A 6,371-nucleotide genomic window follows, 5' to 3' on the forward strand; every position below is an offset into this window, starting at 1 on the left:
ACCTTAAAATCCTATTTAAATCATCTTTATGTGAGTATAAATTACTATTACAATTTACAATTCGTGTTTTCTGAAAAAATTAAAATTGGCATGCCTAAACGGTATGGCCATAATGTGGCTTTGCCTTTTGGCCTAGCTAGAATTACAAAGAAAAAAAAATACATTTTGCAAATTATATTTGGGTAAACAAACAATGTTCTCACTCAAATGATTACTAAAGTCTAATGGTTTTCAAATACTAAAGTCCACATAAATCTTGAAGTCTTAATGCTTGTTTGTAATTATAATTTGTATGGAAGAGGATATATTAGTCAGTAATTGTGCTCTCACGGATGATTAATGTCTTCATATGCATGAGGGGTGTTTTTGCCTTGTGTAACTAGTAGCCTGCAGCCCAAATAGACATGCACCGCTTCCGCAAGCGTTTATGTAGTTAACTACAATCACATTTAATTGTTTGATTTCAGCTCTGACAATATTGGATGAAACAATCAGAAAATGTAGCATTTGCTTGTGATGAAATTTCTATTGCAAGAATTCGGCTCTTCGGGGAGTATGTCCAATTTTTCCTATATAGAAAAATGTAGGGATTATATGTAGCTTTATAATGATCAGCTGGCACTCTTATTATAGTTCTTGCCAAATATAATTAACTGCTGCATGTGGATGTAAGAAGACCCTGCTGCCCTCCTTGCCGCTTCTCGGAGCTCAATAGCTCTCTTCCTCGTCTCCTTTCCACCTTCTTCCTGTAAAACAATTTTCTCCACTTTTTCTACATCCAAGCTTCTTATTGTATCATCATAATGCCTCTTCAGGGCCATTCCAATCTTCCAAACATCACACACATATGTGGAGTTTGTGGGCTGATCTGATTTGATAGGGCAAGGGATCATAGGCACCCCCCACTACAAGTTTTGGATCGTTTCACAGCTGCGAAAACGAGCGAGAAAAACGCGATTCACACCCACGTAGTGAGAAAACGACTTTTTTATACGCCCAAGCGTGAAAAAACCAAGGCTGAAAAGCTATTTTTCTATTGGAAAACAAAATTCTCACTCTTGGAACAGTCTCACGGCACCGTGACTGTTCCAAAATTGAATGGAAAATTTCACATTTGATATAAAAACATTTGCTTTTTCAATGAGAATCATATTTTTATTATTGTGAAAGTTTTACACGTGGCCCAAAATTCTTCGATGAACTGTGAAAATGGGTGGAAAAAAGGCCCTTTTTCTCAACTTGTGAAAAGATCGAAAACTTGTAGTGCCCATGCTTACACTCTATAGCGTAGAGTTCCATCCACAGTGCGTCAGAAATGCGCCAATCGATGGGTGCGAAAGCACTTGCACTTGTGGAGCCCATGGAATGATTAGCCCATTCTCCTTAGTGTGATCTATAAAGCCTTTTGGCAGAATTTCAGCCACATCCAAAAGAGATGATTTAGGCCTTATGACCCAAAGAAAGGGTTGTTTGCTGTCCTTGATTCCATTGGCAATGCTTACGAGATCTTCAGCAGACGGGTGAAACAAGCTCCCAAAAGAGACATACAAGTCAGATCGTTCCTTTTAGCGATCAAGCCACTCGATGCACTCGAACTTCTCATCAAGCTCTTCAAATGAGTTGACAATTACTCCTTGGCAGCTTGGAAGGATGGCTAACTGCTCTCGTATGGAGTTAAATGCTGGGTCAGAGATGCTATCGATATGAAGTAATGTAGGGAAACACCAGCCTAAAATCAGTCTCATCATGAGGGGACGTCTCGTGCTCTTCGACAATGCGCTGATCTGTGATATAATGGAACAGGCCGGAAAGCATGAGCACATATTTTTCCTACATGTCTGTGCATTATAGAAAGTGCAAGAGAAGCTCCTACCTAGATCAATATTGGCAGCTGCTTGCTGACAATAAGGAAAGAAGCCCTTGGCTTCCAGCAAAGGGGCATGGTAGTACATGGACAACACCGAGGCCGATTCAGTCCAAAAGAAGAAACTCGGAATTCCGAGCTCCGGAGAGACTGTGTGAGCCTGGGGGCAAAAGGACCCAAACACAACACAAGAGATGGGTGGGCTGCTCTGTTGCAAGTTTTGAAGAAGCTCCTTGAAGGGATCTCCCATGCTCGAATTTAAGGCGACATGGAATTGGCGAAGGTTGGAGCCGAGGTCTGTGTAGTCGAAATCTTCAGGCAACCCAATATTGTCTACACACAAGAACTGAAGCTTGCCATTGGCGTTGGTGCCTTTCGCTGACGACAGGGCACCGGAGCGTGCCTTTTGAATGCGGTCGTGGTGGTGCTTGATGTTGACGAAGGAGACTTTGACGCTGTGCTTGGCGATGAGGGATTTGGCAAACTGCATCATGGGGTTGATGTGGCCCCGCAGAGGGTAGGGCACCATCACCACATGAAGTTCGTCATGCTCCATCTCCAGAGGTGGCTGCAGAAGAGGGAGGCTGTGATTTTCCAGCAGTTTACTCATCATTTCGGTACCTATGAGAGAGAGAGAGAGAGAGAAGAGAGAAGCCTTTCTGCGAGATTGCACTTAGAAGTCATATGAAGTCCTTTAAATAAAATTATGAATGTGTGTGTGTGAGTCTTGCAAAAAAAGAAGTCAACTGTGAGAGTAGCAGACCTAGCGAGGACGTCAACAAGACGTCGGTAGTAAAAAGCTCGTAAGATAAAACTGAAGCAACGATGCAAAGTTGGCCTAGGTGTAAAAAGACTGGCATAATTATGTATTTCATGCATATGTTAGTTAGAGCCCTGTCCCACGGAGAGTTTGCCATGTAAGTACATTGTCACACACAAAAGTAAAGCGTGTTTACGTAGCATTAGGGGGAATGGGGGTAGCTTTGCACTGGAACGCCTACAAAATTTTGAATAATGGAGATTATTTGTAGCACTTCATCTCACATATCTAAATTGTCATGATTCTAATTGATCGTTGTATGTCAAGGCCCTTATTTTGGAATTGTTGCTATGTCCACAAATTTCTCCACAACCAGCTATCATTGACAGAGATAAAAAGGCGTGCAGTCAATGCGCAGTTATAGTGCATGGACTCTTTATGTTGTAGCCTTGTAAGGTCTTGGCGAGATGGGGCTCTTAGATATACGACAAATAACGGGTGCACATGTCCTCATGTATCCTCATTACTCTCAAACGGGCATTTACAATATGACATGCCCAAATCCCCTATATTTCAATGAATGCATGCAGGCATATTGGTCAAAGCATTAGGCTCCCTGAGGGGAGGTCGTGGGTTCAAGATATGGAACGTGAATTGCCCCCAATTTACAAGGAGTGTGTATCGTAAAACCATTTCCCATTTGAAGTTGCCCATGTGAGATAGTGTGGAGGTTCATGTATAAGGTGTAGTTAGGTACCCTCCACATGGAGGGGGTAAGTCAAAGGGAGTCTGTGATTTTTAGCAGTTTACTCATGATTTCGGTGCCCATTGTGTATTTGTGTGGGTGTGGATGTGTGTGTGTGCGTGCGTGCGTGTGTGTGTGTGTGTAGAGAGAGAGAGAGAGAGAGAGAGAGAGAGAGAGAGAGAGAGAGAGAGAGAGAGAGAGAAAGAGAGAGAGAGAGAAGCCTCTCTTCTGCTAGACTGCACTTAGAACTCAAATGTGGTCCTTTAAATAGAACGAGTATGACCAGCCACCTTCAGCGGCCTCTCTCTCTCTCTCTCTCTCTCTCTCTCTTTCTCTCTCCCTCTTTATCGCGTGCACAAGAGCTTCTCTCATTTTTGGAATTTAGCCTTCATCTCTCAGACTTTGACACACGTAAAGAGAACTCTCTCCGCAGTTATAGAATACATATAGATTCATTGTTGTGTGTGTGTGAGAGAGAGAGAGACAGAGATGAGAGAGAGAGAGAGAGAGAGAGAGAGAGAGAGAGAGAGAGTCTCTTGCAAAGGAAAACAAAAAGACGTCAACTATGAGAATAATAGACCTAGAGACGACGTTAACAAGACGTCTGTAGTTAAAAGTTTGTAAGATGGTAGCCTTGCAAAAGCAGGTTTCTCTGCGCACTCAAGTAGTAGCACTTGGTGGGTTGTGGGCACAATGATAGGAAGATAAAACCTCGAGGATAAAAGTGAAGCAACGATGCAAAGTTGTCCTAGTTGCAAAAAGACATATAGTTCATGCATATGTTAGCTAGAGCCATGTCCCACCTAGGGGCTTGCTTTGTAACTGCGTTGCCACATACAAAAGTAAAGCATTTTTATGGATCATTAGGGGGAATGGGGGCATCTTTTCATTGCAATCCCTACAAAATTTTCAATAATGGAGAATATTTGTAGCACTTCACCTCACATATCAAAATTGTCTTGATTTCAACTGGTGGTTGTATGTCAAGGCTCTTATTTTGGAATTGTTGTTATGTCCACATATTTTTCCACAACCAGCTATCATTGAAAAATATAAAAATGCGTGCACATTATGCACAATTATAGTGCATGGACTCTTTGCGTCGTAGCCCTATAAGGTCTTGGCGAGATGGGGCTCTTAAATATACGACAAATAATGGGTGCACATGTCTTCATGTATCCTCATTATTATCTCACACAGGCATTTACAATATGACATACCCAAATGCTCTATTGATAGTGAATGCATGCAAGCATATTGGTTAGAGCATATGGCTCCCTACGAGGAGGTCGTGGCCAGTTCAAGATGTGGGACATGGACTGCCCCAAATTTACAAGCCTACTTAAATTTATTAAACTTTTCAATTTAGGATTGTGTATCCAACAACCGTTTGCCATTTGAGGTTTCCCATGTGAGATAGTGTGGAGGGTCATGTATGAAGTGTAGTTAGGTAACCCCCTACATGTAGGGGGTTATCAGAAAAGACGGATTGATGTGACTCATATTACTTCACTAGTCCCACATGTATGCGCTAGAGGGGGTAATATGTTTCTTTTTCAAGAGCCTTAACTTCTTTAAATCATGAATTGGCTACTCCAATGGGCGGTGGTAATGCGTGTGCTAGTCTCCACCCAACCGTGCTATCTTATAACCTCCCCCTAGCGTACACATTGTCCGGCCATGCCAGTGGCCTTGCCTGTAGGACCCATGTCCTTACATTAAACCCCTTGGAGAATCGTTTTCGTCCTCCAAAAGGAACGTAGGAAAACGCTTCTTAAGTGCGGAGACATTCTCCGATGTAGAACCTTCTTCAGGTCTATCTAGCCATTTTACCAACACTTGTCATCTGACCTGATGTCTGGTGCGAAGCTCATGCGAATCCAAAACCTTTTTGGGCTCATGAGGGATGCTTGGCGGTTCGATGAGATCAACTAACACACCTATGTCAATGACATTATCATTCTGTCCTAGCTCTTTTCGTAAAGGGCTAGATGAAAAATAGGATATTAAACTCGTGAGTGCTCTGGAAGAGCTAACTTATAGGCCACTTGACCTATACGTTTGACAATGGTAAATGGTCCACAGTAGCGTGGTGAAAGTTTAGCAATTTTTTCCATCTTCAGACTTTCTGAATGCTCCAGAACTTTGAGGAAAACCTTGTCTCCTTCTTCGAAAGTAGCAAGACGACGATGCTCATCTGTGTACTTCTTATATCCATCTTGAGCTTGCTTAACATTTTGTCGAGCAACTCGAAACATGTCAAAATGGTCTTGGAGAAAATCCTTTTCTTGTTGTATCTTCTCCTTAGCCAACCCCACCATAATGGGTGATCTAGGTTGAAATCCATACAAAAGCATAAATGGACTAAACCCTGTAAGCACATGCTTTGAACTATTATAAGCAAATTCCAATATAGGAAAGTAGTCTTCCCAATTGGTTTGCTTCTTGCTAACATACGCTCATAGCATATTCTCTAGCACTTGATTAACTCTTTCTGTTTGACCATCCGTTTCTGGATGATCAGTCGTACTTATATAAAGTTTAGTTTCCAACTTTTGGAACACAGCTCTCCAGAAGTGATAATCGAATTTTTGATTTCTATCACTAATGATACTAGCTGGAAGACTGTAGAGTTTATATATATTCTCTACAAATAGCCGTGCTAATTTCAAATTCTTAATCGTAGTCTTAGTGGGAATGAATCGACCCATCTAGGTGAGATGGTCTACAATTACCCATATGGCATCATGACCACGATTTGTAGTACGTAGTCCTACTACAAAATCCATAGAGATACTCTCCCACTTACCTTGTGGAAACTCTAAAGGATGTAAAAGGCCACCTGCCTTGAGGCACTCTGCCATATTACCGTCGAACTAAGGTATTTGTCTTACGAATACCTAGATGACAAGCACTTGGACTATCATGACACTCAAATAAGATTTGGCGCCTAGTGTCTCAGTCCTTTGGCACACATACTCTACCTTTTTGGATTAAGTAGC

At 41.9% G+C, this 6,371-nt stretch overlaps 1 pseudogene; it reads right to left on the bottom strand.

Annotated features, from left to right (window-relative positions):
• Positions 1-611: 611 nt before the first annotated feature.
• Positions 612-2,435, bottom strand: LOC147454388 (7-deoxyloganetin glucosyltransferase-like; annotated as a pseudogene).
• Between the last annotated feature and the right edge of the window lie 3,936 nt (positions 2,436-6,371).

The sequence above is a fragment of the Adiantum capillus-veneris genome, chromosome 7 (genome assembly GCF_014529385.1).
Source record: "Adiantum capillus-veneris isolate H3 chromosome 7, ASM1452938v2, whole genome shotgun sequence".
Taxonomy (NCBI): Eukaryota; Viridiplantae; Streptophyta; class Polypodiopsida; order Polypodiales; family Pteridaceae; genus Adiantum; species Adiantum capillus-veneris.